Source organism: Balaenoptera acutorostrata, chromosome 14 (assembly GCF_949987535.1).
Source record: "Balaenoptera acutorostrata chromosome 14, mBalAcu1.1, whole genome shotgun sequence".
Lineage (NCBI taxonomy): Eukaryota > Metazoa > Chordata > Mammalia > Artiodactyla > Balaenopteridae > Balaenoptera > Balaenoptera acutorostrata.
Window position 1 is genome coordinate 42,328,765 of NC_080077.1, and position 8,640 is coordinate 42,337,404.

Genomic DNA, 8,640 nt, shown 5'->3' on the forward strand with positions numbered 1-8,640 from the left:
TGGAAAACTAATTTTCAAGAGCAATCTTGAATATGTTGAGTAGAGAAGTATCTACCATCTTGAGTAACACACCACCTAGGGAAACAGTGGGCTGCCTCATCCTTGTCCATCTTGCTCCCTGCCCTCTGTAGCAGTCTTTTATAATTCTCTACTATTCTAGCCTTTTGCCTGCTTTCATATTCTTTCAGACTTCTGCCACTCTTTAACATGCATGTGGCATTCCATCTTCAGGGTCCCTTAGAACCTGAATCATCACAGCATTTTCTGTGAAGTGTCATTGATTTCTTTGGTTGTTTCCCCTTTATTTTTTTTCTAAGGATAATTAGCAATTTTACTATCAGATTTTCACATTGTTCCTTTCTAGAGGACCTCATCTCCCTTTAAGAGTATCTGGTTTTGTGATGTGCCTATCTCTTTTTTTTCTCCCAACTCTTGGAGCCAGGCTTCCATAAATTCTAGAGGTATGCTTGTCTGGGACTAGTAATTTTGTTTTTTTACTTTTTTATGCATTTTTTTCCATCCAAGCAATAGAGTCTTGGCAGGGCTCACTGCTATGACTATCTCTCTCAGAATTAGAATTCAGATGTGAGAGGATTTCATGAAGACACGTAATAACACATGTAATTGAACTGAGAAGTGAAGTCAGACTTTTTCTGACAGTAAATCTGATTTGGCTGATTGATTTGATTTCAGGACTGGCTTTGCCAAATAAGCAACTTAAATATTTCCCATAAATTAGTTAATTCTGTAGTTCTGAGATTTTAACAATAGTATATTTAAAGTGCATGAAATGAAAGTGTTTTATCAAAACTGTTTATTGGTAAATGTGCATCAGAATTAACAATAATAGTGATTGAATACATCTCAGTAAAGCCTTTTTGGTGTACTGCCTATAAATTGAGAAAGAAAATGACTAATGACAGGGTGACAAATCCTTTTGAAAGTCAGGATCAAAACTGAAGAGGACATAATTAAATTGTCAGCTGGTAGATTAATAAAAATATTTTTGATGATAGATCACTATATGAATTTTTGGCACAGAACTCAGAAAGAACTCAAAGAATTGAGTGACATTACTATACTAAAACTTCCATTTTTATCTTCTTATTTATAATGTTTTCTCAGTGCTTACATATATATATAAAATATAAATATAATTGATGTTGAACTTTGCCTCAAATACATTAAAACTAATATTCATCCAGGAAAAAATAAGCTATTCTTATTAAGAGATTAATTTTCAGTAATATTTTGCTTTTTGCATTTAATAAGTATTAAAATTTATAGTATGATTTTTTTTGATCAGTTGGGTAGTAATAATAATTTTCATGAAATTCAATCTAGAAGAATTTTTTTAACACTTAGAGCTTTATGGTCAGAAAAATAAAAAACAATTAAATTTTAATTTATACAGACAAATTTGTTTGTTGCAGAGAAATATGATAGGCGACAAATAAAAGACTTTCAGAAGTATAAAAGTACATTATATTAGAGTAAGAAATATAATGGAAATATGAGATCAAAGAAAAAAATATACATTTTTAAACTGTTAAGAGTTTATGTATTCTTAAATAAATGTGCCTTGAATCACAGAATTTAAAAATTGGAAGAGAAATTAAAGGTTAACTATTGAACTGATCTTCACACATTTGCCTGTGTTACAACACATAATACCAAATAATTTCATATTCCCTCAAACATAAAACTGACTTCTAATTTTTTCTATCTGAATTTTAAATGGTTACCAAAGATATAATTTCTGTCACAGTATAAATATTTACATTAAAAAAATTTTTTAAAACAGTTACTTAACTTTTTTAAACATAGCCAGAGGGAATCTGAATGTAAACACTATGGTAATTTGATCCTACCGTCATCCCTTATCTGTCATCTCACTGGTGTGCTTCTGTAGTGTCACTTCTCTTCTCTACTCCTATAATCCTCCTGAATATTTCCTATTGTGTTTATGCTGTCAAGGAAAGGGCTTTCCACAAAGTCAATATTTTTCCAACTTATTTTTTAAATTCATTTTCTTTTGAATCATAATCACCTTTCATAAACCATACACCACTTCTTTACTAGTATTCACTTCCATCCTTTCAAATTCTGGTGATAACTATGAACGTGCATTTATTCTGTGCCATATATATTATTTACTTACAACGTACCTAGCACCTAGATGCTCTATCAATGTTAGCTTCTATGGTTATAATATTGTCTTCTTTGATAAATACTTCAAGTACACTTTGTTATCAGTCTCATACACATTGTTTTATATATATATATATATATGTAATATTTTAAGTATTTTTCCAGTATTTTTAGGAGTACTAGTCAGTTTGCTAGTTTTAAATTTTTATTTAGAGATTTTTCTTTTTCACCTCAGATTGCTATTTAAAAGTATATGTCTAGAATAGATATATTATTTCAATGACCATGGGTATTATATACTCCAAAATCTTTATTTTATGCTTGAAATGTTATCACAGAGTGATTTTTACTTGGTCTGAATTATGAAGTAGTTAATGACCAAGCTAGCCCCTGAACCGAGATAGAACTTAAGACAGACTCATTTAGCTCTCTACTCTGGACAATGAAGAAATTATCACTGCTACATCACTCTCTAGTTGTCCCTCCCATGCTTCAACCAGCCAGCTTCTGTCATCATATACCATTGCTTTTCCACTATCAAAGTTTATAACATTTATATTCTTTTATACAACTATAATTAAATCTCATGGTTTTATAACTAAAATTAAGTTTCAATTCTAAAAATTGAAAACCATTAATATTATCATTATGTGAATATTATTCACTACCGAACCCAGTATAGTGACTGGGCAAATTACAAAAAGACAAGTAATTTTATTCAGAAAGCCACTGCCTCTGGAAGGAAAATATTACAGGCTCGTGGTCAAATGAGTTATTTATTTTAAACTCTTAGTTACTCAATTTGCTTTCTATATCTAGGATGAACTTTTTGTTAGCCCTTTGCTTGATTTCCTTTGAAAGCCTAATGTTTCCCCCCACCCACTCTCTCATTTATTTTCTTGTTTACCAAAAGAAATGTCTCCCTCCTTGGCCAAATAACTAAGTCATCCAGCTTCTTAATCAATTAAATATGTTGAATGAAATTTTTTTTTCTTGAAAACAATATTCTTAAAATCCTACTGCTATCTTTTCTTTTTTCACTCATGTGATGAGGCCGCATGGTATTGCCCTGCGTGGTATCACTGCAGCCTCACTTCACACACAGACCAGATTAATAATGTTTCAGAAGGCTTACAGTAATGATAATTCTTTATTTCTTTTCCCCATTGGGTATAAAGCCTGTTTCTCCCTATGTATTTATACATGGAAATTAAAGATATGATAAACTTTAATCCTGATAGAACCTCATCTGTCTTTTTTTTTTACTTTTAGACCCCCTGTACCCACTTTTCCCACCCCTCACCCCCTGCCTCTGGCAACTGCCCATCTGTTCTCCATATCTATAAGCTTGGGTTTTATTTGTTTGTGTGTTTTTAGATTCCGCATGCTTGCAAGAGAGATCATATGGTATTTGTCTTTTTCTGTCTGACTTATTTCGCTTAACATAATGAATGCCCTTGAGGTTCATTCATATATTGCAGGTGGAAAATTTCATTTTTTTCCATTTTTTATATAGACAATATAATATACTGTATATGTATGCAATATATATATAATATATATACTATACATATATAATTTCTTATCCATTCATCCATTGATGGACTCTAAATTGTTTCCATATCTTGGCTATTGTAAATAATGCTGCAATGAACATTGGGGTGCATATATCTTTTCAAGTTAGTGTTTTTGTTTTCTTCAGATAAATACTTAGCAGTGGAATTGCTGGATCATATAGTGGTTCTATTTTTGAGGAAACTTCACACTATTTTCCACAGTGACGGTACCAATTAACGTTCCCACCAACAGTGCACAAGAATTCCCTTTTCTCCACATCCTTGCCAGCATCCTTATTTCTTGTCTTTTTGATAATAGCCATGTTAACAGGTGTGAGGTGATATCATCGTGGTTTTGATTTGCATTTCCCCAATGATTAATAATTTTGAGCATCTTTTCATGTACCTGTTGGCTATCTGTGTATCTTCTATGGAAAAATATCTATTCAGATCTTCTGCCCATTTTTAATTGAATTGTTTGTTTGCTAATGAGTTGTATGAGTTTTTAATATATTTTGGATATTAGCCACTTATCAGATACATGATTTGCAAATATTTTCTCTCATTCAGTAGGTCATCTTTTCATTTTGTTGATGCTTTCCTTTACTGTGCAGAAGCTTTTTAGTATGATGTAGTCTCACTTGTTTCTTTTTACTCTGTTGCTTATTCTTTTGACGTCAGAGTCAAAAACTCACCACCAAGACCTATGTCAAGGAGCTTACTACCTATGTTTTCTTCTAGGAGTCTTAAATTTTCAGGTTTAAGTCTTTAATCCATTTTGAGTTAATTTTTGTGTATGGTGTAAGATAATGGTCAAGTTTCATTCTTTTGCTTGTGGCTGTCCAGTTTTCCCAGCACCATTTATTAAAGAGACTGTCCTTTCTCCATCATATATTCTTGGCTTCTTTGTTGTAAATTAATTGGCCATATACGAATGGGTTTATTTCTGGGCTCTCTATTCTGGTCCATTGGCCTATGTGTCTGTTTTTATGCAACACCATAGTGTTTTAATTACTATAGCTTTAAAATATAGTTTGAAATAATTAAGGAGTGTGATGCCTCCAGCTTTGTTCTTTTTCTAAAGATTGCTTTGGCTATTCAAGTTCTTACATGGTTCCATACAAATCTGAGGATTATTTTTTCTATCTCTGTGAAAAATGCCATTGGAATTTTGATACAGATTGCATTGACTCTGTAGATTGTTTGGGTAGTATGGACATTTTAACAGTAGTATTGATTCTTCCAGCCCATGAACATGAAATATCTTTCCATTTATTTGTGTCTTTTTCAATTTCTTTCATTAATGTCTTATAGTTTTAATGTACAGGTCATTCACCTCCTTAGCTAAATTTATTCCTAGGTATTTTATTCTTTTTGATGAAATTGTTTTCTTCATTTCTCTTTCTGATAGTTTGTTATTAGTGTATCAAAATGCAACAAATTTTTAAGTATAGATTTTGTATCTTACAACCTTACTGAATTCATTTATTATTTCCAAAAGCTTTTTGATTGAGTCATCAGTGACCATTTTACTTCTCCTTGTCCAATTTAGATTCCCTTTATTTCTTATTCTTGTCTGATTGTAGTGGCTAAGACTTCCAATACTCTGTTGAATGAAAGTGACATGAGTGGGTATCCTTGTATTGTTTCTGATCTTATAGGAAAAGTTTTCAGCTTTTTGCCATTAAGTGTGATATTATCTGAGGGCTTGTCATATATGGACTTTATTATGTTGAGATATGTTCCCTCTATACCTGCTTTGTTGAGAGTTTTTATTATAAATGGATATTGGGTTTTGTTAAGTGCTTTTCCTGCAACTACTGAGATGATCATAAGATTTGTATCTTTCATTCTGTTAATGTGATGTATCATACTGACTGATCTGCAGATGGTGAACCATTCTTGCATCCCTGGAATAAATCCCACTTTTTCATGATGTATGATCCTTTTACTGTATTGTTGAATTCAGTAAAATTTGCTTATAACTTGTTGAGGATTTTTTCATCTATATTCTTCAGTGATATTGGCCTGTAATTTTGTTTTCTGGTGGTGTCCTTGACTGGTTTTGGTATCAGGATAACGCTGACCTCATAAAATGAGTTCAGAAGCATTTTTTCCTCTTTTATTTTTTGGAAATGTTTAAGAAGGATTGGTATTAATTTTTCTTTAATGATTGGTAAAATTCCTCAGTGAAGCTGCCTGGTCCTGGACTTTTGTTTGTTCAGAGGTTTCTGATTATTGGTTCAGTCTCCTTACTAGTAATTAATCTCTTAAGACTTCTTTATTTCATCAAGATTCAGTCTTGTTGGTTCTATGTTTTCAGGAATTTATCCATCTCTTCTAGATTGTCTAATTTTTTGGCATATAATTGTTCATAGCAGTCTCTTATCACTCTTTGTATTTCTGTGGTATCAGCTGTAATATCTCCTCTTCCATTTCTGATTTGATTTGAGTCCTTTCTCTATTTTTCTTGGTGAGTCTAGCTAAAGGCTTGCCAACTTTGTTTATCTTTTCTGATAAACTAGTTCTTAGTTTTCTTGATCTTCTCTATAGTCTTTTTAGTCTCTATGTCATTTATTTCTGCTCTAACGTTTGTTATTTCCTTCCTTCTTCTAAGTTTGGGCTTCGTTTGTTCTTCTTTTTCTAGTTCCTTGTAAATTGTAAGTTTAGGTTGTTTATTTGAGGCTTTTCTTGTTTCTTGAGGTAGGTATTTATCACTATAAACTTCCCTCTTGGAACTTAAAATGTAGCTTTTCCTGCATTCCACAAATTTTGGTATGTTTTACAGATTTCTCCTGCTATTCAAAACTAGAGCATTCCTATGAAAGCTTTCATATGCTAAAACAGCATAAAGCAAAGAAACAATTATCTTTTTTTTTTTTTTGTAAGAGCAAAAATCCTCTTCAGATTTCTTTCTGTTAGCGAAACAAAAACTAATGTAGGTCTTTCATAAAAATGAAGTGGCATAAAGTAAACTTTTGAAAAGTGGAGGAAACCTGTATTTCCATTTTCATTTGTCTCAAGGTATTTTTTAATTTCTCTTTTGGTTTCTTCTTTGACCCATTGGTTGTTCAATAGTATGCTGCTTAATCTCCACGTATTTATGAATTTTCCAATTTGCTTTGTGTAATTAAGTACATGATAAATACAATACAGTAATAGCAGGGGATTTAGTATCCCAATTACATCAATGGATAGATTATTCTGACAGAAAATCAATAAGGAAATATTGGTCTTAAATGACATGTTAGATCAGATGAACTTAACAGATATATGCAGAACATTCCATCCAAAAGCAGCAGAGTACACATGCTTCTCAAGTGCATGTAGAACATTTTCCAGGAGAGATCATAGGTTAGGTTACAAAACAAGTCTTAATAAATTTAAGATGATTAAAATCATATCAAGTATCTTTTCCAACCACAATGGTATGAACTTAGAAATTAATTACACAAAGAAGACTGTTGCTATATTTTCTAAAGTTGATGCACATTTTTCATTCTGACATTTCTTTTTATAGTATTCCAAGTTCAATCCCATTTTTTTTTATTTCCATGCTGTCTGCTTGCTTCATTTCTGTTTATGTTTTGTTGGCATATGTTCTTAACTCTATTTTTAAAGTTGACGGTAAGTAATATTCTTTCATGTTTTAATATGTTTTCCTTTTGTCCTCACACTCAACTGATAGACTAGCTGGGGTAAGATTTCTAGGTTCAAAATAATTTTGTTCAGAATTTCAAAATTTTACTTCTTGGCCTCTAATATATATTGCTGGTGAGAAGTCTGACAACAATCAGATTCACATCCCTCTGTTTGTAAATTGTTTCATATTCCCTGGAAGCTTTGAATGTCTTCTTTATATTCTAAATTGTAAGCCTTCATTAAGTTAGGTCTAGAATGTATATAGCTTCATTCATTCCATTTGGTCATTAATCAACTCTTTTAAAAGTTCTTCATCTCTGACAACTCTTCCTGCAGTCTTTTTGTATTATTCCCTCCTACCCATTGTTTCTGTTCTCTTCTTAATGTAAATCCTATTAGATAAATATTAGACCACCTAGATTGCCCTCTATACCTCTCCCTTTTTCTCTTTGCCTTTATTCTTCTACCTTATCAACAATTTACCAACTTTACCCTTTAACCCTTCTATTTGATTTTTATTTTACTGATCATACTTTTAATTTAGAATAAACACTTGTCCTCTGGTTGATTATTTTACATACCAGCCAATTTTAATTCTATGAAGGGGCTATTTTATGGAATACTCCAAATGTACAAATTAAAACTTTTTTAAGTTCTCTTTTTTTTCACTTGAAAAAGATTAAGCATTAGTTTTTTCTCTGTATTGATCCATGTCTTTTTCTTTCATGCTTTTTATTTTACTCAAATATATGCACATTCTTGATTTCCCACTTGTATTTATAAATCAAATATTATGCTTACAGGCATTAAACATTGGCTCCCCTGACTTTTTCATAGTTCTGCCATTCCAAGAGGCTTCTCTGTGAACGTAAAGACTGGCTTCTTATAAATTCTTAGACATGAAAACCCTGAATAATTATGCAATGGGCATTAATCTTGATAGTCCTAACATTCAAAGGGTAATAATGCTGGAACTAGATTAGACACCCTTACACAATGGCCTGTAAGTGGAAATGTAAACAAGCCAATCTCTGGATGTAGAGCTAGAAATAAAGATAGCCACATATAGGGTGGAACCAATAAGATAATTTAAGTTACTGTCTTAGTGACAGTAGTAAAGTAACAACATTAGATTGGAAATCTCAATGCCTGTGCTCTAGGCCTACTTCTGCCACTAACAACTAGCTATAAACCTGTAAGAGAGTCATATACTCCTTGGATTATAACATGATAAAGCTTGAGGCCCTACCTATCCTAAAATTCTATAATAGTAGGAATTTAAGTGTTCATA